Source organism: Canis aureus, chromosome 13 (genome assembly GCF_053574225.1).
Source record: "Canis aureus isolate CA01 chromosome 13, VMU_Caureus_v.1.0, whole genome shotgun sequence".
NCBI classification, from domain to species: Eukaryota; Metazoa; Chordata; class Mammalia; order Carnivora; family Canidae; genus Canis; species Canis aureus.
This window is the reverse complement of record NC_135623.1, coordinates 68,047,538-68,075,283: the sequence shown is the minus strand read 5'-3', so window position 1 is coordinate 68,075,283 and position 27,746 is coordinate 68,047,538. Positions and strand designations below refer to the sequence as shown.

The following is a 27,746-nucleotide window of genomic DNA, read 5'->3' as shown; positions in this document are numbered from 1 at the left end:
GAGGTATCCTGCAGGCCCTTTAATGTAACAGTAGTTTACATTCTTTTTTTGCATTGTTGAGATTAGGTTGCCAGGGCTGCATTCTAAGAATTCATGTCACACTGACATTCGCTGATGCTGTCCAGGAAGTAAGGAGCCTCCCTGGGAACCAAGAGGTCCCAATCTCCGAGGACATTTTCAAGCACTAATTAGCCAGTGCTTCTTAAGGGCTCACAGGACAAAGTCCCTCAGGCAAATACTTCCCCATCTGAGAACCGGGGTCGAGGTGGTGGCCTCGGGCACATGCCCTGCAAGCTCCACTCCCAGCACAGTGAGGCCTGTGGGTCGTCGTGGCCCCAAGGGAACGCAACTGGAAGGGCAGGAGGGGGGTATCTCGTAAGTGGAGAAGGCTTAAATATCTAAATTACAGGAATTTACTCTTGTTTATGCCCTCGTGCTCCCGTGAATCGGGAACTCAGCGCTGCTTGCCAGTCCCCCCGCTGCTCCAGAACCTGCGCTCGGGAGGGGATGGTGGTGGCTGGGTCAATCCTGGAACAAACGTTCGCCTCATTTCTGCTACGAATAAGTACCTGCCGACCTTCCGGGTGCCCACATGTGTATGATGGCAAGTGATCTGACTTCTGCAAGGAATGTTTTCTAGACTGACAAAGGTTCACCTTAACACCGCCACTCCTCCTGCCTCCCAGAGATTCGGCCCCCACGAAAACACTGGGCCTTTCTGGCTAAAGACGTCACCGCATGAGAGGCCTGTGGAGAATCTGGAAGGACACACGGGGAGTGAAAACAGAGAAATAGACACCTGCACACAGTATTTTAGCAGGAACCCCCGAAGGAAACGGGACAGGTGGCCGCGGGGTGGAGGCGAAGCTGCACGATGGGCATGAGGCTGTGGCCCAACCTGAGCCCCAAGCGCGCTCATCCGCTCGGAGCTAAGGGATCAAGAGCTAAGACGATTCTAGAAAGCAGAGAAATAAACTCGACAAACCAACTGCACCTTGCTCCTTCGTCGAGCTACAAGCCAACTGGAGGACTGATTCGGCTCTCGTTATCCACCAGGGCCATCACCTCAACACTTTTTTTTTTTTTAGGACTTCATTTGTTCATTTTAGAGAGAGAGAGCACAAGCAGAAGGGGTGAAGGGAGAGAGAGAGAATGTCAGGTAGACACCCCGCTAAGTGCAGAGCTGGATGGGGGGCTCCATCCCAGGGCCCTGAGGTCATGACCCCAGCCAAAACCAACAGTCGGAGGCTTACCCCACTGCGCCCCTGGGCACCCCTCCACGCTCTTTTATCTGGAACACTGGTGTGTACAACTTAAGAAAGCTACTCCCCTTTTCTAATCGGATGGCTGCCCCAGTTTGTTGGTATATGGAAAGTTCTAGCAGCTGCTATAAAGACATATTCTCATTAGCAACAGTATCCTCTGCTGGTAGTCTCTCTGAATTTTTCGTAAGAATGAAAAATATAGCATGAACCTCCTGTCACCCTGAGATAGAAGATAAAAGTTTGAAACTGAAGACTTCAAAGTGTTATGAGTCACATAAAACAACCGCTTCAGCAGATTTCTTCCACCACACACTGTTCCTTCTGTGTGAATAAATTGGCAACAGAGAACACAGATGGCTCCTCCATGAATAATTTATTTCTAACAATTTAACTAGGAAATGAATTCCTCTTGACTTGTACAACAGAATGATGAACACCAAAGCCGTGGTCTACTACCTTCCCTCAGTTAATTCCGTGGGTTTTTTTCCTCCTCGTCTCACACCTTATCCACTTTCCTTTTCACATGTTTTGTTGCGTGAATTTCAAAGTTGCCTCCACCCAAGGCTTCCTTCTGGCAATTGCCAGACAACTGGTATTTATGGTGTTACTTGGGGTTGGGGCTTTTGTTTGGGGTTTGGGCAGGGTTGTTTTTGTTGTTGTTCATATTGGGTTGGTTGGATGACTGTTTAGTTTTTTCAAACATAAAGCTAACTATTTATCCAAAAACACCTTTCATGAACCAGGCAAATGACATGTTCCTCATTATTCCCTTTCGTCTAAGTCAGAATTATAGGAGCCAGATTCTCCGAGGTTGAAGCCTCTTCCTGACTACCAGTCAGACATCTTGGAAAACTATGCACACTCTTTTAAAATTCCAGGACACATATTCATCAGGAGAGCCTTGCACAAAATCTGCCTAGTGTGAAAGGGCCAGATCTTCACACCACAGCTTGGTCTAAGGATCTCCACCTCTGTTTTTGGCTGGAGGTGCTCATCCTTTCAGCAAGCGCTCCTTGAAACTCTATTAGGAATCTGCCTTCCATGAGTTTCAAGAAACCCAAAATCAGGTCCATACATTACCCCCATTGCAGCCACTGGCATGAACCTTTACAGTTCTTAATACACAGTAGCCTTAAAGCCAGAATGGACCCTTTCACTGCATTAGATCTATTTTATCTTTTTATTTATTTTTTTTATTTTATCTTTTTAAAACCGTATTTATTTCAGTGACTTTGTAACACTAATGTTTAAGATTGCCTGTTCAAATTACCCACTTGTCTTCCACAGTAGGCTATAGGGTGCATAGAAGCAGGGATTATGACTGTTGGGCTCACTACTAAGATCCCAGCACGGTGACCAGCATAAAAGAGAATGCTCAATGGATACATGTTGATGAAATGATCAATAGAGGGGGAATGTGATGCAGCACTACTGTGCCTCAAATAAAGAAGAACAGATGCCCAATTACTTCCCCTACTCCTTCCTCACAGGCTTGTTTGTACCTCCAAATATACCTGTTGCTTTGTCTAGACCAAAATGACCTCCCTGACCTGAGGACTAGTATCTGGAGGAGACATGTACTGTAAAGCGACCACCCCCTGCCACATAGATCCAATTACCAAACTTCTATCCCTTCCCTTCTGAATACTCTTCCGTTCACTACCCTCATCATCTCTCACTAAATTTGTTAAAATAGTCTCCTAAGGTGACTTCCCACCAGAACTGACCCTGCCCTCATCCATCCTCCACACAATGATCTGAAATGCACGTCGCGCCATCCTTCCCCTCACTGAGCTCCTTTAAAATCTCCTTAGCCCTCACAGGATAAAGTTCAAATTATTTTGTACTTGAACTTAACCTAAACTCCAGGCAGCTTATGTTGGTGCCCAACACCTGGCCCTCACCCACCCCTTCCAGCCTCTCTCTGACTCACACTTCACCCTCAGGTAACACAGTAAGTCATTTGTAGCTCATCACATTCACTTCGCTCTATCACATCTCCATATGGGTGTACATTATGTTCCATCTGCCCAGATACCTCATTCCCCACTTTCTTATCCAAAAGCTCTTACTCAGACTACAGGATTCAGCTCAGATGTTAGCTCCTCCAGAAAACCTTGCCTAAAATTCCTTCCGTTATCCACACTCTGCTTCCAGACTGGCTGTATGCCCTGCCTCCCATGATACCCAATGCATGATGACATCATAGTAAGTCTTACATTGTCTTGAATTCGTATATTTAAGTGTCTTTTATTAGACATAATGATTTATAGAGCCACATCAGTGCCTTCTCTATATCTTCAGGATCTAGCTGACTGCTTGAGTTATTCCTAACAAGTACTGACCAAGGGGGTTTCACTTTAATCCTCCCCCCACCCCATCTCCTGGCCCTTAGAAAACAAACTCAGAAGCAAGGAGATTGAAAGAAAAGAGCTAATTCATTCAGGATTCAGCCCCTCAATAAAGATTCCTGAAAATACTACTGAAATGGTATCTAAAATGAGCATCTGATGCTTTTGCTGATCTAGAAATCAATCCCCTTTGTTGAGTAATAGCAACATGATTTTCTCCACTTTCAATTCACAGGAACCAGACTAGCCAATCAGCATACTCCCTCTGACTACAACAACTGTTTCAGATCTGAACATGTGACACAAGCCAGACCAGTAAGATTCAATTAAGAATTGTGGGAACTTATCTTTCTAAGAAAAGTGTCTTTCTGAGAAAGGAGGCAATACAGAGAAGAGCATTCCCCCTAACCAAGGACTTGAGATCTCACTTTCTCTCTGACCCAACCATGCACGAAGCCAAATCTATCCTAGAGTTTGTCATTTCCATAGACCAATATATTCTCTTTTCCCCTGCAGTTGGGCTGTCTGTCATGCACTATGAGAATTTCTATACAGTGTCCAACTTAAATAACCACTTGAGATATCAAAGTTACATAACCAGACTAATTTTGAATACAAAAAGTAACAAAGAATAGTAACAAGTGAAGATTAAAATTCTTCTATATGTCAAAATTAAGGGTTTTTTTTAAGTACCTGAATTTCTCTATAAAACACTTTAGTCAAGATACAAAAAAAAAAAAAGGATCATTAAATAAATCATTAAAATCTGTTTTATATTGGACTGTCTCTAAAATAGACTAAATAAGAAATTGGCTGGTCTTTGGAAAACTCGGGCCCAATAATAACGTAATGTTATTCTTTAAATGTGTTTTGATAGGAAACAGACTAAACGTCTAGGGGCATTTTAAGCAGAGCAAAAGCATCATACACAAACCTCAAGAAAAAACTGTTTGATGGCAGAGTTTTAAAGGTAAAGTTATATAATGATACAAAACTTCCAGATACAAGGTGAAGTCTTTCATGATGCCAAGAATCAGAGGCACCTTTGGTGGCAGGGTCTTTAGAGGCCACTGGCTTAAGGGCCATCTCTGACCTCCATCCAGATGGGCAGGGGTCTGGGCTGGGAGTAGAGTGGGCTTCTCACCCTCACCTTAAGAAGATGAACTGTCCTAAGGTTCTCATCTGCAGCCAGGGCAGCCATCCCCAACTAGAGAACAGACATGAAGGGGAGACCGTGTGGTATTGAGGGAGCAGCACGAGAGAGGACCCCAGTGGAGGGTGAGTCGTTGGGACATGCGAAAGCTCAGACACAGCATCAGCCTTATGTGGTGACCATGCCATTCAACTTGGCACATAGGACTGAACACAGACAATAGTAGAGGGGCACACCCCTCCCAAACTGGTTCACACTAAACAAAGTAGTTGAATTGGTTTTACTCAGAATACAACTTGGCAGTTGTTAGTCAGAATATTGGTGAACTGCAGAGAAATCAGAAATAGCAATTTTTGTACATCAAGCCTATAGCACACATAGATTAAAAGAAGCAAGTAGGAAAAGAACTCATTAAATTCAAATAGTGCTCTTCAAGTTATGGAGTGTTTTTTTAATACATTATTGTTCTATTTGAGCATCACTCCACCTTACTACAAGTCTCTGAGGTTGTGCAGAGCTGGTGTTAATAATCTCACTCAATAGGTAAGAAAACAGAAACTGAGTAAAGTGACTTGCTCAAGATTGCTGTGCCAGCAAGTTGCAATACTAGAAGGATTTGTACCCTCCTATCCCAAAAGTAGATATCTTCACCATATCAAGCCATGCTGTTACTCTGAAAAATACCAAGTATCCACACAACTAAAAAGCATTTGTTCTGGCTCTATACAAGAGCACCCCTTTCATCCATGATATGCAGAAATTATCACCATTTCAATTGCTACATAATCAAGGTTACAAAATCAAAGAACACTGCAGGAATTTAAAATCAGAAAAAGTCACAAAGCATATTTTAGTTTGGAAAAAAAGAGTGTCATAATAAAAGAACACAATTGTTTTCCTTCAGGACAAAAGCCAGGAGTCTGACCTAATAATACCCATTATAATGTGAGGAAATATTGAGCAAAAGTCAATAAGTAGATCTTTTCTATGTCCACCATAAGGGGGTGAAAAGAAATGGGCTGCTGCTGTACCTGTAAGATATGTGTGAGAAATGTAGATAATCATAGGGCTGGTAAAACTAGGGTGGACATTCCGAAAAGAATTATGAAAGTTCTTTCCTTGGTTCAAAGATTAATTCAAAAACATATTTTCTATGTCTAAGATAATTCAAGAATGATTCTGCCAAAAAGTCTTTGGAACAGTCTAGTTCAGGGCTTAGCAAACCAAAGTCCATGATCTGGCCACTTGTTTTTGGTAAATAAAGTTTTTTTTTTAAGATTTTATTTATTTATTCATGAGAGACACAGAGGGAGCGGCAGAGACACAGGCAGAGGGAGAAGCAGGCTCCCTGCAGGGAGCCCGACGCGGAACTCGATCCTGGGTTTCTAGGATCAGGCCCTGGGCCAAAGGCAGCACTAAACCGCTGAGCCACCCAGGCTGCCCAAGTAAAGTTTTATGGGGAAAAAAAGCCACACCTATTCACTTATATATTGTCTATGATTGCTTTTGCACTACCTCAAGGCCAAAAATAATTATTATCTGGTCCTTTAGAAGAAAAGGCAAATGAGACCGTCAGAGGAATGAAAGTGACCCAAAGTGAATATTAGCCACCTCTCTTGAGGACGGACTGGCCAATCTCTGTTCCTCCGAGATTCTGTTTTGGACAAATTGAGTTTAAATGACCTATAAGAAATTAAAGCTACACTATATTACACTGGAGTTCAGAGAGAAATGCCTGTTGGATGGATCCAATATGCATGAATATCAGCCACCACCACGTAGCTAATCAATACCATGTCCCCAGCAACACGGTTCACATTTCAGTTACCATTGCGTATGAGGTGTGAGTGTTTACATAAAGTACAAAGGTCACTACTAACCCCCTGTCCACAAATCACTCCTTAAAATGACAGATGTGCATCACGATGACTGACCAATCATGTCACTTCTTTGTAAGTCTGTTGATGATTGATCTGTCATTCTGTTTTATCCCCAGACAGCAAAGCTTGTAGTTGTGTTGCCTTCTTGTCTCTCAGTATTAGAACATATGACTTTTCACAAATTAGATAATTAAAAGAGGGAACTGGCCAACAAAGATGAAACTGCACCAAAGACATGGAAAGGAATAACGCAGGAAGTAAAATTCAAATTGAATGCCACTAAAGGTCTTTATTTTTTTTTATTTATTTTAAATTTATTTTAGAGAAAGAGCACAAGCAGGGGCAGGGGCAGAGAGAGAGAGAGAAGCAGACTGAGCTGACCGTGGAACCTGATGCAGGGCTCAATCTCATGACCCTGAGATCATGACCTGAGCCAAAATCAAAAGCTGGACACTCAACTGACTGAGCCATCCAGGCACCCCTCAACTGCAATTGGAAGAAATAGCTAATAGTGGGAATATTGACACTGCTACCATCTGAGAGACTCTAGATATGTGGCCCGAGGAACTTAGTGAAGGGGAACTTATCAACATAAATGAGTAAAGTGGTTGTGAGGAAAAAGGATAAAGATGTCCCAGAGGAAGTGATGCTGGCAAAAAAACAACTTTAAAGGAAGTTTTGGAGACATTTTACACTGAAAGTGCAAAGAATAAAATGCTGGAAGCTGATCCAAAATCAGAAAGCAGTGACAGTGCTATGATTTACCAAGACACTGAAAAGATGTTCATTCTGTAAGGTAACTTATACAAGAAAAAGAAGCAAGCAAGCACAGTTCAAACTACTCTTGATCCACTTTTCACAAAAAAAAAAAAAAAAAAAAAAAAAAAAAGCCCACACACTAATTCTCAATATTTCTGTAATTTTCAGTTACAGTGTACTGAATAATATTAAGCTTACTATTCTCCATTTCCCTATATATTTACCCTCAGAAGTAAGAGTGTTTCATGTTTTAATGAGAAATTTCAAAGACTGTGACTTGTCCCCTTGACCATGAGGATAGCTTGACAAGCTTTCAGTTGGCACAGTCATTTTCGTGATCCTACACTCCTATGCACAGTGAAAACTGCTTATGTGTTACAACACTGTCTGCATAAAAGTGGCATCCAAAATCATGAGACTATATGAGACCTACTTAGAAAAATGTCTTTTCAACTGTAAGTTGTGTGACTCATCGAGTGGGTAGTGAAATCAAGTTAGTGGGTGTGAAGAGGACTTTTTAATGAAATAGAAAAGATTAGAGAAAAGAATATATCAAAATGTTTTGTGAGGACTTCGATTCAGTGTGTATATGTGTGCATGTACCCAGCAACGTTCTAAAATGTGTTTCTTACCGCACACGGATGAAAATAAGTTTGAAAGTCATTGACTTAGGAAATGTGCACAAAGAAGAGATCAAGGACAAAGTCCTAGAATATTCTAAATATTTGAGTTTGGAAAGTAGAGAGGAAACTATAAAAAGGGTAGAGAAGAATCAGCCAATGGGGGAAGAGGAGCGGTATGAAACCAAGTCAAAAAGTGTTTGTTTTTTTACAAAGAAAAGAATGATCAGGGGACACCTGGGTGGCTCAGTGGTTGAGCATCTGCCTTTGGCTCACAGCGTGACCCTGGAGTCCCGGGATCAAGTCCCACGTCAGGCTCCCTACATGGAGCCTGCTTCTCCCTCTGCCTGTGTCTGTCTCTGCCTCTCTCTCTCTCTCTCTCTCTGTGTGTCTCTCATGAATAAATACTTTTTTTTTAAAGGAATGATCAATGAAGTCAACTGCTAATCCAATTACTCTTACATTTAGCGGCATGGCACTGCTGATCTTGACAGGGATGGAGATGGCAACCCTCAGTAACCTTCAATGGAGTTGTAAGAACAAGAGCAGAATTGGAATTTATTCAAACCAGAAAGGAGAGCAAAGGTTGCGAGACAAAAGTCTTGCAATAAAATGGCACAGACTGCTATTTAAAATTCGTAAGGAACATGATGATATCAAAGTGAATAAATGTCAACACACATCATGTCACATATGTATAAAATATGTTCAAATTTATTATTCTTTTTGCTCCCCTTCTACACTTTTTCTGAATCATAAAACCTAGAAGGGCACACGAGAGGTTATAGTCTTTGAATTCCCAAAACTTTCAGGGATTGTTAATATTTTACATCACATTTATAGTTATTTACTATTGTTAACCCATAACATGTTCGCTAATTGGCTAGCCAATTAATTATTAGCTGTTCTTTAGAAGCACAGACTCAAGCTTTCATCCTTTCTTCTTTTGTTTCTCTGGATAAGTATTTTCCAGGGATGATTTCTCCTGTAGCCTGGAAACGATTAGCATCTCAATTCTCCTGGAAAGTCATACATATAAAATCACGGTCCCTTTTCATTTCATGGAATCTGTATAAATTATTTGAGACATAGTTACCTCATCTTTTTTTCCTACAGTTTTGACCAAGTAGTTCCAAAGACCTGTTGTTACCATGAACTCAGTGCCCAGGTGCTGCTGCAGGTCTTCTTGCTTATACCCTATTGGCAGATTCCCTCACTCTTACTCTCAGGACCTCATCTTCATCAAGAGCTTATGAAATACAATGTTCCATGCAACACAAGCCAAGTGGGAACTGTGACCCCAGGCTGGCGTTCATGGGTTTCATTAAGTCTCTCAGGTGCTGGAAGTAAGTAGCTCTAAGAAAGAGGGTACACCAAATATTTAGCATTAGGTTGAGGCACATGAAATTGCCTTTTCTGTAGTCCAAGAATAGTCAAACACAGGCCTAACATGTGGTTAGGCCCAAAAGTTTTTCTTGCAAAACCTGTGCCCTCCATAGCTGTTAATCAAATGCCACAGCACCTCTGTTTCACTTTGATTCTCCAGCGGGCAACAGCTTCTTTAATATTGACTTTCACATTGCAGATAGACATTATAGTTTGAGATGTACTCATTCAGCAACTAGTTGCCTACTGTCCAAGGCACGAGATCTGATGCTGAGAAATCACAGTCGAAACCTCAGTCAGACATGTTCCCTGACCCACAGACTTCGTAGTCTAGAAAGGAGCAAAAGTCAGGCAATCACACCAGTATTCATTTCATTAAAATTGAGATAGAAGTTATGAGGTAAGTATGGAGGTAGCAGGAAGCATCCAAGTTAGTCTGAGAACATAGGGAAGGTTTCCCTGAAACCACACAAGCTGAGAACAGAAGGCTGAGTGGGAGTCAGGAAAGTGAAGTTTTCTAGGGAGAGGAAAACAGCTTGTGTAAAGGCCCCAAGTCAGGAAGGAACTCGAAGCTTTCATGGATCTGAATGAAATCGGGCCAATAAGACTGGCTCAAAACGATCAAGAAGGAAGGGGCTCAAAATAAGCAGAATAAAGGAGCAATATGCTGCCAATTTTTTCCCTTGAGCAGTGAAGTAATTAAATAGCTTCAAGCAAGGGTCTGATGCCATTCAGCTCGTATTTAAGAAGGATTACTAGCCACCCTGTAGAGCAGAGATCCTCGGCAACCTGTGTCTAGAACAGCAACCCTACTGCTATCTGGTTGGTAAATAAAATGTTCCTGGGCGACCACTACCATTGGCTTATGTACTGTCTCTGGCCACTTCCCCTTCAGATGGAGCAGTTCAGACAGAAACTGTACAGATGGGCACCGGGTGTTTGAAGTTTTGAAAAAAAAAAACTGAAGAGAGAGAAAGAAAGAAAGAAAGAAAGAAAGAAAGAAAGAAAGAAAGAAAGAAAGAAAGAAAAAGAGAGAGGAGAGGAGAGGGGAGGGGAGGGGAGAGGAGAGGGGAGGGGAGGGGAGGGGAGAGGGGAGAGGAGGAGGAGAGGAGAGGAGAGGAGAGGAGAGGAGGGGAGGGGAGGGGAGGGGAGGGGAGGGGAGGGGAGGGGAGAAGAGAAGAGAAGAGAAGAGAAGAGAAGAGAAGAGAAGAGAAGAGAAGAGAAGAGAAGAGAAGAGAAGAGAAGAGAAGAGAAGAGAAGAGAAGAGAAGAGAAGAGAAGAGAAGAGAAGAGAAGAAGAAGCTAACTTACTTTATGGCCAACAAAGCCAGAAATATTTATGACCCGGCCCCTTACAGAAAAACTTTGCCAACCTCTGGTGTGGATGATGAATTGGAAAGACAGAGAAGGTGACAAGGAAAGGAGACAGGAGACACTGTGGGGATGCTACTGGCTTGGACTAGGATAGTGGCGGGGTCACGGAGAGCATGCACATTCATGGACAGAATGGAGGATGATTAAGCAGTAGCACTGGCCGGGCTTGGCGATGCCCTAGGAGAGGTGAGGGAAGCATCCAGAGTAACCCCCAGACCTCTTGTAGGAGCAGCTGGCGGCGTGCCGGTGCCACTTATGCAATGAGGAAACGAAGGATAAACTGAGTTTAAAGGGGGTGGGGCATCAGGAAATGGCCTTGAACTATAGCTGTAAATACGAATTATCCATCTGGAACCTGTGACTCTGGCCAATGTGTCCCCTGTGCCCAGCATGACCGAAGGCAGGCACAGACCAATCTGTCTACACCAATCAGCTTCTCACTTTTGAAGCACCTAAAGGTTTGGGAAGTACATTGTCTTCCCCGACCTCTTTTCTTTTTCTTTAGGGGGGAGATGTGTAAAGAGGAGAGAAAGTTGAGGCTTTTTGTTTCATGTTTCTAGCTATTATATTCACCTCTCCTACCTTTGTTGCCCGTGTTCCCCATTAGCCACCCCAGTGGGCAGGGGCGCCCACCTCACACCAGAAAGCCTTCAGCGTGCTCCCCTCCCTTCACAGCTCTTCTCACATATTTAAACATTCTTATTACTCTCTGGGACCTTCATCACCCTCCCCCTACCTTAGTGTTCTCAGGCTCAAACAGAAATCTAACCAGTTGTCACCTATCTCTGCTCCAAGTGCCAAGCTCTTTAGTACTTAATTCCACTCACTGCCCTTGGATGGTATACAGAGAAAGCAGCATCTTTCCCCTTCAGAGGTTTCTAACTTGTGAGGAAGCAGCAAAAAAAAAAAAAAAAAAAAAAAAAAGGCTTGGTCTTCATCAGAAAAATCCCCCCTATTATTAACTCTGTGTTCTTACTTACTGGGGATATTAACACCTCTTCCTAGAGAACTATGGGAGCTAAACATGGAGATTATATATGGAAAGTACCTGGCCTAGCGCCAACACACTTTCCTCCCTCCCTCCCTTTCTCTTTCCCTCTCTGATACAGAAAGTCCGGTCTGCTAGCCCTTCCCCCTTTTTTGCAAGGGTGATTTTGTAGCCCCGACATGCCTAAACTATAGGATGAAACAGATACAAGAGCAGATCCTGAAGCTAACCCAGGAGGCATAACGTAAGCGTGAACAGTGGAGAACAGTCCTACCACATGAGGACAGAGACGTCCCACCAGAGAAGGAAGTGAGAAATATGGAGACAACCCAACACCACAACTCTTAGAGCTTAGTAGAAATATGACTCATAGCTCAACATAAGGACATCCAAGGTAAGGAAGCCAGGAGGCTGGGAAAAGGCAGGGCACACATTGGAAACACCAGGAATAGGGCGCAGGCTCCGTTCCAGACCGAGGCGTCTCAGCAGGGAGCTGGAGCAGGTGCTGAAGAACCGTCTTTGCAATGATCACAAAGTCTCCACTCAGGTGAGGCAAGTTCATTGGAAAAGACCAAAGACAGAGCTGATCATGAGCAACTGTGAAGGCCAGAGTTTTTTCTAGTCAGGCAAAGGGGCTACATTTGTAGTGCCATTAGGCCTTAGCCATGGTTGCATTCAGTCCTTGGTTTCCCCTGCACTGTGCCAGCGTTCTTCAACTTGGGCATCCAAACATTTAACTCGAATCATTTCCTTTTTTTTTTAAGATTTTATTTACTTACTCATGAGAGACACAGAGAGAGGCAGAGATACAGGCAGAGGGAGAAGCAGGCTCCTCGCTGAGAGCCTGATGTGGGACTTGATCCTGGGACCCCAGGATCACACCCTGAGCCAAAGGCAGATGCTCAACTGCTGAGCCACCCAGGCGTCCCTCAAATCATTTTCTGATTGTTCTTTTTGCTTTTTCTGAAATATAACTTCCTCACTCCAAATGCCATTCTCTTAGTAGGCCTGGAAATATATATCCTTTTTCTTTTAACAACTTTTTAAATATTTCTTCTGTGAGCCATATATTAGATATAAATAAAAATCACTTTCATATAGATCTAGATTTTTTTCAAACTTCAACAGAGAGTAAAAATTATATACTTTACTACCATCCACTTGCAACCATCAATCATACTATGCAAAAGTCCTTACCTTCCTTTGGGGATTTGTGCTAGAAATGATGAAGTTTGAATATTAACTGACAACACTTCTAGTCTGTTTCCTTCAAAATGTCACTAAAATGGGATCCTGCAGAACATATCTATAAACATCACTGTGAAATCCCACACAAGTACTTAAGTTTGTAATCAGGCCAAAAAAAATATTTTTAATGTTATTTTTGTCACATGTTGTTTTGCACTACTTTTTAAAATTTTTATGCAACCTTCCCAAAGTGACATTTTCTTCAGAGAACAAGGAGGTCTTGTAGTAAGTATGGTTAGGAGTACTTCTTCCAAAAATTGAGTCAACACATGCAATCAATTTGGTCACATATGGTTACTTGCAAGCAGTAATGTTTTTTTTTAATGAAAACTACCTCTAGGCTATGTGATTTCTGTAGCTATTAAAAACTGGTAGAAAAATAAAAAGACTAGACTCAATCCATTTTAAAAAACCCAGTAGCAATAATAATAACATTATTTCTAGTTTTCTTTGGTATTTCCACTCAGCTTTCAAACAATTAGATTCTCCAGGTGTATGAAAATTACCTGCAGAATGACTCCCAAAATAGTCATGGCTGGCCTCACGTCAGCTGAGGTTATGACTTTCCTAGGGATTAGATGTTAAGCATAAAATTTTTCTTACCTAACTATGAGTAATATACACAGCATGAAAAAACAACCCAAAAGCATAAGCAGAGCATAAACAAGCACTTGTAATAAATACTTATGGTTTATCCAGGTTGCTTATTATTGCTTTTATATCATGTATATGTATGTATATATGTGAGTGCATGTGTGTATGTATATTTGATTTTTCTTATACATTTGAAGTGTTATTAACATGGCAGAGCTTAATCATCTTTAAAGTGAATGTAAAGGACTCTTAACTATAGAGAACAAACTGATGGTTACCAGAGGGGAGGTGGGTGGGGGGTAGGTTAAATAGGTGATGGGTGTTCAAGAGAGCACTTGCTGTGATGAGCACTAGGTGCTGTATGGAAGTGTCCAATCACTACCTGGTACACCTGAAACTTATATTACACTGCATGTTAACTAGAATTTAAACACAAACTTTAAAAAAATAAAATAAAATGTGTTTAAAGAACAAAGAATCTTCCCACTAATTCTGGGAACTGTTTTGTAGAGACTTGGATTTTTTTTTTCAAATTTTAATTTTTAAAAGCATTAGAAACAAGAGTTGCAGGGAATTAGAAATTGTTAAATTAATGGTCCTCAGAGCTACAACTCCCTGAGCCGACACCCATGTAGAGTCTCCTCTGACTGCTAGATATCCAGAACCTGCACAGGCAGGTATAACTGAAGCCATTTGAACCAGCCAGCTTCTAAGTAAACTACAGCAAACTAGCAGAACTACCCAGCTGAGCCCAGCTAAAATTGCTGACCCACAGATTTATGAAAAAGGCAAAGGATTGTTTTTAAGCCTCTGAGTTTTAGGGGTGGTTTGTAATGTAACAATAGTTAGCTAATATAAGACAGAAGAATGACAGGATTGGTTAAAAAGAGTAAAGATTGGTGTTGTTAAAAGATAAACTGAGGCACATTAAAAATTTTAAGAGTTCATTTGAGCAAAAATCAATTTGAATCGGGCAGCATCCAATCTAGTGGATAGAGAGGAACTCCAAGGAGCTGTACAAAATGAAAGATTTATAGGCAGAAGGGAGTGGGATCAAAGAAGCTATACTAGGCAAAAAAGAAAAGAAAAGAGCAAGCAGACTGGTTACTGAAAGGTTACTTTCCTTTAGGGGATGGCAGGGGTCTATCAAGCAGATTACCTAACTAGTGCTGTTCTGGTGACTCCTGATAGACTGGTTTAAGATTTGATTTCTGGGAATGGTGAAGCTATAATTAAATCTCAGGTTTGGTGACATGGGGCTTAGCACAAGCAACTCCATTTGGGGCGTGTTGTCTTGTTTTTAACAGTATGGTAGGCTGAAAAATGGTTCCTCAACAGATACCCATGTCCTAATCCTGGAGCCTATGAATGTTGTCTTATCATTGCAGATGTGATTACATTAAGACTCTTGAGAAGGGAACATTATGTTGGGTTATCTGGGTGAGTCCTAAGTGCAACCATACATGTCCTTATAAAAGGGATATTTCCCATTCAGAAGAGGAGAAGGCAATTCTACTACAAGCCAAGAATGGGAAGCTAGGAAAGGAAGGGAGCTGTGGCCTGCCCACACCTTGATTTCACCCCAGCAATACTAATTTTTAAATTCTGGCCTCTAAAACCACACTGAATAAATTTCTGTTGTTCTAAAGCACCAGGTTTTTGGTGATTTGTTATAGAACTCACAAGAAACTAATACAACGGGTAATGGAAGCATATGAGAAACAAGGTAGTCTTTATGTTGTGATGTCAAGGGAAAAATTACCTCCCACGATAGACAAGTCTTTTTCTTTGAGCAGTAGGACTGTTTGGGTATTTTCACATTGGAATATTTAAATCTTGCCAAGGAGTTTAAGAAAATACAGCATAGGGGCGCCTGAGTGGCTTGATAAGTTAAGCATCTGACTCTTAATCTCCTGATTTCAAGCCCCACATTGGGCTCCACGCTGGGAGTGGAACCTACTTTAAGAAAAGAAATACACCATAAAATGTATAATCTTAAGGAAAATTTAAGGGAAGTTCCCATTTCACTAGAAAGCAAAAAAGAACATTATTTTTGTATTTGTAGAATGAAATACAAATTCATATGAATTTTTTCAAGAAGATAAGTATATCTAAAATATAAATAAATATATAAATAAATAAATAAATATCAAATGTGTAAAATATAGGTGCTTTGGACTACACCCTGACATTGAGGGAGGGTCTAAATCACTATTCTATACCCTATCGCTAGAGGAAATTCCATGGAAAATATTGGGAAGTACTACATCCACTTCTATTTCATCGGACTAGCACAATGGGATACTTCTGACACAGCTGTGTAGAAATAAAGCATCACAGACAAGGAGTTCCATACATCCTATAGAGAATAGGGTCTCCTTTAAGGAATCTAATATTCAGAAAGAAATAATTGAAAATTTTTGTAGATTCTTACCCAATGCCTATTTTTTTTCCTTTCATTTAGGAATTATCCTCCACAAAATGACTAAATTATGCTGCATCAACAGAATAAAATATCAGCAACCATTAATAGGTCTTCCAAATAATTGTAGAAAATAGTTAAGAAAATGTTTGTGATACAATATTTTTAAAAGGCAGAACAAAATTATAATATATGCGAGCAATGCCAATGGATTGCCACAGTTAACCTATTTACCCTTTCTTTTAGTTTTCCCAAATATGTGTCTCTGTATGTTTCTTTTATAAACCAGAAATGGTCCACCTCAGAAACAAAAAAGTTTTACTACTTCTTGCTTCTAAATGAATTTGAGGCAGCTTACACAATTTAACATTATATCAAAACTAGACCACTGAAATGGAAAATAAAACCAAGGCCAACAAAACAAGTGTGTCTCAAACTTTGCCATGCATATTAATCACCTGGGGACCTTGTTTACTTGCAGATTCTGATTCAATGAGTCGGGTCTGGGTCCCAAGAGCCTGCATTTTGAGCAAGACCTATGTGTTGGTGATACCATTGATAGAAGGGACACAGGTGGGCACCACACTCTAAGCAACAAGAAAGGAAACAGGGAGCAGATGGCATGGAGCACCTGAGATGACTCGATCACAATAATGGGACTGGATTTAGCATGTTCCCCAGCTCTTTAAACAGACTATGTCACTATATATAACAAAGGTAACCTTAAACTAATTCAGTAAAAAGAAATGCTCTAATAACTTGGCCTTCGATTTTACTTTTTTTGAAAAGTACAAAACAAGGGCACCTGGGGGGCTCAGTCAGTTAAGCATCTGCCTTCAGCTCAGGTCATGATCCCAGGGTCCTAGGATCCATTCCCACCTCGGCTCCCTGCTCAGTGGAGAGTCTGCTTCTCCTTCTCCTACCCCTGCTTATGTTCACTCTCTCTCTCTCTACTCAAATATATAAAATCTTGAGTGTGGAAAATTATCACCTATTTCGATTTGGCTGAAGATCCTAGATCATTGCTAGTGAGAGCCCTGAAATCCAAAATGCAGAGAATAGTACAGAATAGTTTATTACTGAAGTCTTCGGGTCATTCTTTCAGCACTTATAGATATTTAGATGTCTGCTTCTGTCTTACAAAAGACCTTCTGTTAAGGAGGGCACATGATGTGATGAGCACTGGGTGTTATACGCAACTAACGAATTATTGAAAACTACACACCTGATGTGTTGGCTAATTGAATTTAAATTTAAAACTAAGAAAATATAGTCTGTCTTACGATGCACATCAATATTATAAAAATCTATATTCACTATTGTACATAATCATTTAATCAAAGGTGTCAACTAAGCCAAAGCAGGTATAACTGGAGCATTATTGACCTTTGGGACCAGAATACTCTTTGTTGGGAGAGGTTGCCCCAAGCATTATAGAATGTTTAGCAGCATCTATGGCCTCTAACCAACGATGCCAGAAACACCTCTCCATGAGTTAGGACAACCAAAAATGTCTCCATACATCGCCAAAGGTTCTCTGAGGAGCAAAATCTCCCTCATCGAGAACCACTATCTAAAACATCTACTTGGACTTTACTGGTATTAAGTGATGTTTAGGAGAAATATTTTGCTTTTAAACAGATCTGACCTTAAACAATCTTTGTATGATTTGACTGCATTGTCAATATAGTATTAACTCTGGCAGATTATTTTTTACTTCTTGCTCATCTTTATCCAACTAATAAATAGGCAGGGGGAATTTTCTATTTTCCCAAATAGAAAGTAGGCAAACTTTTCACCCTATCTTCTATCTGTAGGTACATAAAGGGAACATTGATCTAAAATATTACTTCAGCAGAGTTCCATAAATTCCTTAGACTCAATAAATTAATTTAAGAACTAGAAGAAGTAATAAAGAAGGACCTATAGTGTTTTTTTAGCAAGATAAAAATATAGAGACTTAAAAATCAGAGTAAAAACTCCTGAGTTAAACACAAAGGACCAACAAATGTTAAAAAAGTAAATAATATAGATTTATAATCTATTATTATGAAAATATAAATCTTATGCTATCTTTATGGTAAGCCACAGTGGAATTTAAAAAAGGTTTCTACTTTTTAAATCATTACAGAAACTGAAAGGAAAGAAGATGGCATTCATTGGAGGGTGCAAAATAGAAAGCAAACAGTAATAAAAATAAAAGCATAGAAATAATGATAGGATCAAAGTAGTAATTATGGCAATTAATAGAAATCTTTTATATTTTACTGTCAAAAGGAAAAGAAGTCTAAGACATGATGAGAAAATAACTGATCCTACAACTTCTGATAAATATACCTAAAATAAATGACATGGAAAGGCTAAAACACAAAAACAGAAAATACGAACATCATAGCAAGCAAACCCAAAAATAAAAAACAAGAAAAGCTAACTGCTTATGCAAGTTGACTTTAACTTTAAAAAAAAAAAAAAAGAAGTAAGCAGTATTTTGTAAAGTTACAATATCTACTGAGCATGTAACTCTGAATAATGCATTGAGAAAAGCATATGCAACAAAAACCCTTGGAAATATAAGCAGAAAATAGTCAAAGCACAATTACATAAGAGACCAACATGCCTTCACCAGTTTAAAGCAGGTCAAGTAGAAAAAAAGAAAGATAGTGGAGATTTTTAAGAGACAGATAAAGTTAACCAAAAAATATCCAACCTAATAATCTAGAAATTACTTTTTAATGCACATATGAAACATAATGGCTAATTACATAACTGGCCATAGAGAAATATTTAATACATTTTAAAAAGCAAAATTTTACAAATAAGACTATAGATCACATTCTCCAATAACCATACAAAGAAACTGGAAATTAATAAAAATTTGAAAAGAGGCATACAATTAGAAATCATTAAACTTCTTTAAAAATGAGATGAAAATAGAAAATTAAAAAATAAAAAGTGTATTTATAAAGTAAGTTGCCAAATATCAAAACCTACACAATGAGTCAAATGCATACTCAGAGACAGTGTCATAAGTTTAATTTTTATTCATGTTTAAAAATTTAAATAGATGAACAAGACTATTTTTAAGTTGTAAAAAGATGGGAAAATTACTTTAAGAAGTAAAAAATAATTAAAAATAAGTAAAGAATAATGAGAAAGAAAAACAATGAATTGAATAAACAAATTCCAAACTCCTTATTTGAAGTGATAATAATAATGGAATAGGCTAGCACTTCTCAAACTGGTGTTAAGAAAAAAATCACTAACTGTGCCAAGAAAAAGTCTTCTTCTACACAAATAAGTTCTTTATTTTTAAGTTCTTTAAAACATTAAACAGACTTCACAAGTTTTCTTTTTTACTTTAAAACTTCTCAGATCTTTTCTTATGTTAATATGTACTTTGAATCCTCAAGAGGGGTATTTAGTACAATTTCCCAAGCTCGCCTGCCATTGTTTAGTATTCTGAGAAGAGTTTTGCAAAATGCTGAACTAGACAAAACTCTAGCAAAACTAATAAGGAAAAAAAAAGTAGAAATAGTTAGATTGGAAACAATAAAATGGAAATAATGTGTTAAATGGAATGCTATGCACAATTACACACTAAAATGAGAGAACATGATTTAAGAAATCATTCACTGTCAAGATATGCCTCCTAGTTTATATAACTTGTGCTCTAAAGCAAGATATGATTTTAACTAAAATTATGAAATGGATGAAAAATCTAAGCCCAAAATATTAGCTTAAATCAAACATTAAGTAAGCATTTTATAACTACAACATGAATTATCCTTTCCTGGGTGGAAAGTTGTTAGTATTGAGGGAAGAAAAGGAACTTCAAGGGTCCCTTGTAAAAGAAGGAAGGAAAGACAAATGTTGAGTCCTCTGGGCATACTTGGAGAAGAACAAGAAACCCAGCAATCTGGGAATGAACCCTATCTCTTGATGGGTAGACACAGGACCCGTGCTGTAAACTGCCGAGTCTAAAAGGTGGTGTAGAGGCAGAGGTGATTTGGTGCCCAACCATACAAGGGACATCAAAATTAAGATTCAGTACATTCTCTGCCCACTGGAGGACAAGTTGCTATAGCCAGGCACGTAGGTCCTGAAAGTACACTTCTCAATACATCTGTTGTTTTCTATCCTGCAGAGCACTGCAATGAAAGGTCTCCAAATCCGAGGGGGCCTATAAAATATTCTCTAACCTTACTACTGCACACCCAGTAAGTTTCTGCCTAAGGAGAATGCTTAATTCAACCACTCCTAGGCTGTTAGAGGGAAGTAACTAATACTCTGGCAGAATGTTAAGAACTAATTTTCCTGTATGATGCAGGCCTAAATAGAGCCAGTCACTCCTTATTACGTTAATAAATAGGTAGGCCTCAATGAAATAATTTTCTCAAAATAAATTATAACTTTAACTCCAAATCTCAGAAAAGTTATATAAAGCAAAAAAGTACAGCCAATCTCCTTTATGGATGTAGATACTAACATCTAAATAAAACATCAGAAAGTAGAAATACATTAAAAGAATAATCTACCCAAATCAATTTATTCCTAGTATCCCTTATTTTTTTTTCCTAGTATCCCTTAAATAAAAATTTATTTCAAATCAAAATGACATTTGATAAAACTAATTATTGCAAAGATGAAATGTATATAATCTGCAACGAAAGAAGCATAGACATTTATATGCTAAAGTAAGCAGAGGAGCCAACCATTCCCAAGAAAGGCCCAAGGGAAAGATAACTATTGGTGTTGTCATGTAACAATGTACTACAAATTCTGTACTTTTAATATGAGTGTGTGAATAAACTGGGGTATATAAACTTTGACAAATAATGCAAACATTGTATACGAACTATATAGTATACTCAGAAAAACTGAAAGGAATCACTGGACAATCACAAGAATAGAAAGCTTAGCGATGTCCAAAAGAATATATATGTATATATGTATATAGATATATATGTATATTTATAGAGAGAGATATGAAAAATAAATAGTTCTATCACTTCAGAAATAGTAAGTTACAAATATAATGAAAGAGAATTTATCCACAGTAGCAAGAAAAATAGTCTGCATAAGCAATGACTCTAATGAGAAGTATATTACAAATGCTAGTAAAAATGCTAGAATTTTCTGAAAAAAGACGTAAAATATTTTCATTTTTTCCCAGATCCATACTTTGATGTATTTTTAGTCAAAATATAAGAGGATATTTCTGTTATATGATAAAATGATTCTTCAGACCGCTTAAAAAACAAAAATGGCAAAAATAACAAAACAAAATCATTAAAGAGATCTGAGAATGAGGACGAGGATGGCACTAATCCTTTGAGATGTTAAGAGATACCCATGCATATAAAGCCATAAAAGTGAAAACTTCACGTATAAGCACAAGAAGAGAAAAACAATTATTTGTAGTATACATATATATAGCTCCCAGAAATAACCTGTTATATTTCTTAATCACTGGCAAAGACATTCTAAATCTAAAGTTAAAAAATATTATTCAGTGAAGGAGGCTGGATCAATTGGCTAACAACTTGTAAAAAACAATGTTTAGATCTTCACCTACCACCATACAATAGAGACAGTGGGTAGGGTTGGTTGGTTGGAGGGTTTGGTTGGTTTGGCTGATTTTTGAAACTTTGCATACAGCAGTTGCCAACTAAAGGTTGGAATCGGAACCTTCTCTGAAATTTTTTCAATATGCATATGCCTAGGCACTACCCTTGGACAAGTGCAAAAGACGAGTAGTCTACTGGACAATCTAATTAAGTAATGTGATGTGCAATACCCTTCCCTTGTTAAGAAGCACTGACCTAATGGAAAGAGTCAGAAGACATACAGAACTGAGTTCAAATCCACTCCATTACTTAGTAGGTATGTGACCTTAGGACACTGACTTGGTTTATATGATCCTCTGATTCCCCAATGATAAAATGAGGATGCTAATACCTATGTTCAAATGCTACCTTGAAGATTAAATAGCTTCTGGAAAGTGTCTAGGTTTCATTATTCTAGTTCATTTAAAAAGTATACTTTTAAATACATAAGCTTTTTTCTCTGAGAACCATGTTTTTAAAAGTAAAACAAACTTTCATAGTATATTCAATTCTTTGCTTTGGGTTCTCAAAGAAAAGGCCAGAAATATCATCATGTAATCCACTTCCCAGTCCTTGACTTGATTCATTCCAACTTAAAATACAAGACTTACTCTTAGGTAGGTATGGTTAAAAACCAAGACCAAAACAATGAAAGACAAGAATACAATCTATTTCATTATTAATCACTTCTTCTAAAGAAGGAAAACGAAGCTTCTAATATGTCTGATGCACAAAATCAAAGACTTATTCCAGCACCTAGCAGAAATGCTTCAGTGATCCAGAAGAGGGTCGTAAAAACCCAAGCTCACCTGACTCCTTAAGTTGGATGTTGCTATAAGAAAATGGAATAAGTAGTTCTCAATTAAGATTTAAGCAGAGAAACCTATGTCCTTCGTGTAAAAACTATCCCTGAGTCTAAATGTTCAACCACAGCTATTCCAAAACAATGGCAATGAATTTTTTTTTATCCATTCTCTCAATACCATTTCAAACCATCAGTTTTCTCTGCTACAGTCTCAACTTTCCAATTAATATTCTTCACTTTAAACCTCAACATTGTTACTTACTTCCTATATCCCATTCCAAAGATCTTTCTAAGAAAAAAAGAGAGACAGAGAGAGAATGTTTTGTGTACTCTTTCAGTCAGAAAATTATTTTGCTACCTTAGTAACCCATTAATATTCTTAGGAGAATTCTTTCTTACATCAGAAATGTGAAAGGCACAGATTTAATAAAATTCCAACTCTTTTTATGCAGAACAAAATACATTTTATAATTTTGGTCACAATCTCTAAATAAATAAAACTTCTGTTCTAATAGAATAATGCATCTCACATTTCTATTATCCTGACACAAATACGCACTTACTTAATATTCTGTTTCTGTACCAATCATCCTTTCTTGTAATACTAACAAAGAGTTTTCGTTTTTCCCCGAAACCTCAAACTACAGATGGATAATTTTACAGTCTTTGTGATTTTTTAGCACAATCACCGCTCACTGAATACTTCCTGTCACCATCTGCCTCTTTTAAGGCCAAATAGGACATTTCTTGGCTTGTTTATTTTTCTCCACAGTCTGTTGTCTGGCATTTTTCTCACCACCTTCTGGCCTTCTGTGATTTTCAATCTGATTGACTCTGGGCTCTTTCCACTCTTGTGTTTCCTGATTTTTCCAATGGGCCTTGAATGTCAATCAGTGGGCTAAGTTCTCATTCACACAAAGTCTGTTTGCCTCACTGCTGGCTGATGATATTTGTATTTTAAACCAACACATTTATTATATTCTTGAATCTGCTATTCTTCATGACGACCTACGTTGGTGTCATGTGCCTTAAGGTAAATGCTTAGAAGACAAGAAATGCTCATATCCCCTCAGAATTCAATTCCAATGTGAGTGTAACTGTGCCACGTGAATTTGATCCCTGAAGTCCTTCATAATTAATGTACACTTGGTGAAATGCTTCTCAAGAGGGACCAAACCAAAATACAGGTTCTAAACCAAAATATGAAAAAAAATTAAAAAAATTAAAAAATTAAAAATAAACCAAAATATGCCAGACTTTGTTAGTACTGAACAGAAAATGATTTATGGCCCTGACTTCTCTCATCCACTATCAATCATTTGCTAAGTACCCACCACGTCCCAGGCACAGTTTCACAGTTATACTGATGTGATCTACTTAATTTCATGTATCGTGTTTATATAACTCTCTCTGGTTATCATGGTTCGAAGTGAAAGGCAATTGTTACCATCGGAAGATACAAAACCAATGACGAAAAACGTTTACTGCCAATAAATATTTGTTTATGAATGGACGAATAAATGAAAGCTCCAGCTCTACTGTTCATGACTGTAAAGTTAATTAACCCCCTTGAACCTGTTTCCTTATCTATAAAATGAAAGTACAGCTTCCACTTCATCAGATTGCTGTATTAAAGGAGGTAATCCATATGAAGGCCTGGCCTGTAGACACTGCTTAATAGTGGCTCTGTCTCTAAATCAGATATTAATAATATCAAGGGAGTCATACTTAACTTAGTCCAAATATTTTTATAGGGCTACATCTGACTTTTAGGAAATTCATTCATTACAAAAAAAAGTCGCAACTAGGGAGAATTGGACAGTTTCCCGATTTCCATAACCATCAACACCCCACCTGCTACTGATTCCCCTCCCCTACTCCATCCATATTATTTTCTAGTTTGAGACAATGGGCCTATTATGCTAAATGAGATAAGTCAGACAGAGAAAGACAAATGCCATATGATCTCACTCATACGTAGAACCTAGAACAAACAAATCGAACTTATAGACACAGAGCACAGATTGGTAGTTGCCAGAGGCAGGGTGGGGGACGGGTGAACAGAACAGGCGAAGCGGCCAAAGGCACAAACTTCCAGTTAGAAAATAAATTAACTCCTGCGGATGTGATATCCAGCATGGTGACTATAGTTAATAGTACTGTGCTGTATATTTGAAAGTTGCTAAAAGAGTAAATCTTCTTCTCATTAGAAGAAAAAGCAGTGTGTAACTAGTGTGTGATGGACATCAACTGGAGTCACGACTGGTCATTCTGCCTCAAATACAAATACCACATCATCACGTTGTGCACCTGAAACCAGTACCATGTTCTATAGCCATTTGATCTCAATTTTTTTTTTTTAAGATGAAGGAAAAGAATATGGCCTTGTCTCTCTCTCTCAAATTCAGTGGTTGACTTGTACTTTTTGGAAGGAAACTCATCGCTTTTCTACATAAAACCCAACCCCAGTCTTGCATGGCTACATAAGGGAAGCACCCCACAGGGTGAAGGGAAGGTAGGTGTCAGAGAACTGACTCTTTTTCTCTGAGATCCTGAACATTCATTTACTGACTCGTTCAAAAATACGTGTTGAGTGCCATTGTGTGCCAAGCGAGGATGTGGGGCCACACATCTGTGGAGGTGAGAGGATGCGGGACTGCACACCTGTGGAGGTGAGAGGATGCGGGGCCGCACACCTGTGGAGGTGAGAGGATGCGGGACCGCACACCTGTGGAGGTGAGAGGATGTGGGGCTGCACCCCTACAGGTGTGAGGATGCGGGGCCGCACCCCGGGGCAATGAGGGGTCACGTGGCAGGCTCCCGGGGCGCAGGGAGCCAAGGCCCCGAAGCCCAGCCTGGAGAGCGGGGTACATCACCCAAACACCTGCAGTTCCATGGAAGGTCCACACTGCCTCCTGCATCTTCCCCCCTCGCTGGCTTCCACAGTTACTGCAAAGCCCCCAGCTCCCTCTCGTACAAACCCTCACCCTGCCAGGACCTGTGTCCCCACTTGGGGCCGCGCCTCAGGGAGCGCAGTGGCACCTAGCAGGATGCGCAGCAGGTGAGTGGGGGGCAGAGTCGGGCCAGGGGCTGGGCTAAGTCCTGCCCATGCACCTTCCCTGTGGCACCTGGCTCGGCTCGATTAGGGAAGTGGGGAGTCTCCTGGCAGCTTCCCCACCTGAGGGCACTAATTTGGTCTCATTGATAGTGACAGGCGAGCTGGCACAGGTGTGACGGTGGCTCAACTGCGGGGGGAGTTCCGCACCTGCGTCTCCCAAAGCCCCCACAAATGCCATGCCTAGGGCTGCAGGACCAAAGCCGAGTTCCAAATCTTCAGTTTGCACTGAGTGTTCCCCTCTCGTGGGTCTCAATCCTAAACAGAACTAGAAAACCAACTGAAGAGATCCACCCCTCCAAAGAGTGTTCATAATGGTGCAAGAGTGCTTAGTCCATCTTCCCGTCCTACTCTGTCCAGTCCTTACTTACAAAGCAGATGAAGTCCTATGTGTGACGAAGATAACATGTCACAAGTCACCAACTAAATGTATTCGTGTTAATTTTGATCTATACATGCTACATAATAGAAATGACACACTCTCAATTTATAAAATCATTAGATGATGATAGGGGACAAGAGACACAGAATACAAACATGCACCAATGAGCTCATACTCGTGGCAAAAATTTAAATATAAGTTCATGGTTAATTGTCCCCAAACATACTTTCATGGAAAATAATACTGAGGAAATATGAAAGATTGTGGTGACAGTTACTTTGAATAATGCTGTTTTCGTATGGCTGTATTTAATCCACATGATAAAAGAATTTATTTATTTGAGACAGAGAGAGCACATGAGCGGGGTGAGGAGCAGAGGGAGAAGCAGACTCCCTGTTGAGCAGGGAGCCCGATGCAGGGCTGGATCCCAGGACCCCTGGATCATGACCTGAGCCTACAGCAGCTGCTTAACCAACGGAGCCACCCCCAGGTGCCCCGATGAAAGAATTCGTTAACATTACCCTCCAGGTAGCAGTAGCTCTAAAAGATAATTCAAGTCAGGGCTTACAAAAGAGCTCCCCAGAGCACAACAGAATCCCACAAAGTAACAGAGGAAGAAATACACTCCGTCTGCTTCTCCCCATAGAGGGAGAAGTGGATTAGCTCCCTGCTGTGGAAACCTGAAAGACTCCTTCTTTGAAGGCTTTTCCTCAAATCAGAAGATCAATGGCCCACGGGTAGTTTCAGGTTTGGCCCTATTGACATATCCACTCATTACCTGTTTATAGTTTGTGAGTCGAAGGGCTAAGAATGAAATAAAGACTCCAGACCAATGTCTCAATCAACATATTCACTTGGAATTCATTTATAAAAATTAGGTGGTTATAGGAAAACTCAGTCTTCTAGTGTTATTTATATTTTGTTTAAAAATAATTGGCCTCCTGTCTCCCAGTCTGGCACTTTGAAGTCACTAGAGTTCACTTCAAAATGCAAATATTATCCTAAGCAAATAACCAGCTCGCCCTCCCTCATGTGAGGTGGTACTTTCCGAGCTCAGTTTTATTTATTTATTTATTTTTTTCGAGCTCAGTTTTATTTCTGGATGCATTCTTCTGAATTAATTTACTCTGTGTGTGTGTGTGTGTGTGTGTGTGTGTGTGTTTGTCCAACATTTCTTGGAACAAACTGTGTAAACCAGTTGATTTTCACCAAATACGGTGATGATGGAGCCAGGTAGCCTACAAGGGAACACTGTTCAGGACATTAACACATACACACAGTTTATTTAAGAAAATATTCTTTTTTTTTTTTTTAAGAAAATGTTCTTAGCTTCCTGATTGCATCACCATTTTCATTTTTCTTATATAAAAACTATTCTTAGAAGCATAACAAATTTTGTTTTTCAAGTAAGAACATCTGGCTTTAAATTGCATACAAATACACTAAGATTATTTAATTCACCCGTCTTTAAAACAGACCATCCTGTTCATCATAAGATTCTTAAAAATTTATAGCTTTGCTTTTATTTGTCATGGAAAAAATAAACTTTCTTTGGAATAAAACAGATTGTATCCGAACACACAGAACAATTTTCAAGATACATTCATCTGGTCAGTTTGATAGATGAAGACTCTCTTCCAGTAGTAAACCCTCAAGTTATTTTAGGAAAACTACTAAAACAATAAAACCTTAAAATATGAATTACATAAGCTTTAAATATTCTAAATCTTTTGTGGATTTTATTTTTTGCTATTATATTGCAGGAAAAAAATAAATATCTTGAGATAAAAAATAAAGCT

At 39.3% G+C, this 27,746-nt stretch overlaps 1 protein-coding gene and 1 long non-coding RNA gene across 5 annotated transcripts in view; one reads left to right on the top strand and one right to left on the bottom strand.

Annotated features, from left to right (window-relative positions):
• The window catches only part of CPE (carboxypeptidase E), a 102,185-nt gene that overhangs the window by 43,128 nt on the left and 31,311 nt on the right, over positions 1-27,746 (bottom strand). The gene's annotated exons all lie outside the window — the stretch shown is intronic.
• On the top strand, positions 105-16,770 carry LOC144282665 (uncharacterized). Of its 4 annotated transcripts, none has more exons than XR_013351168.1 (4): positions 105-1,857; positions 3,852-3,931; positions 4,494-4,586; positions 16,521-16,770. It is a non-coding gene; the product is annotated as an uncharacterized LOC144282665 (long non-coding RNA). The 4 variants fall into 4 exon arrangements; XR_013351170.1 differs by lacking the exon at positions 16,521-16,770 and adding an exon at positions 8,497-8,699 and having other exon boundaries at positions 105-1,739; XR_013351167.1 differs by lacking the exon at positions 16,521-16,770 and adding an exon at positions 8,497-8,699.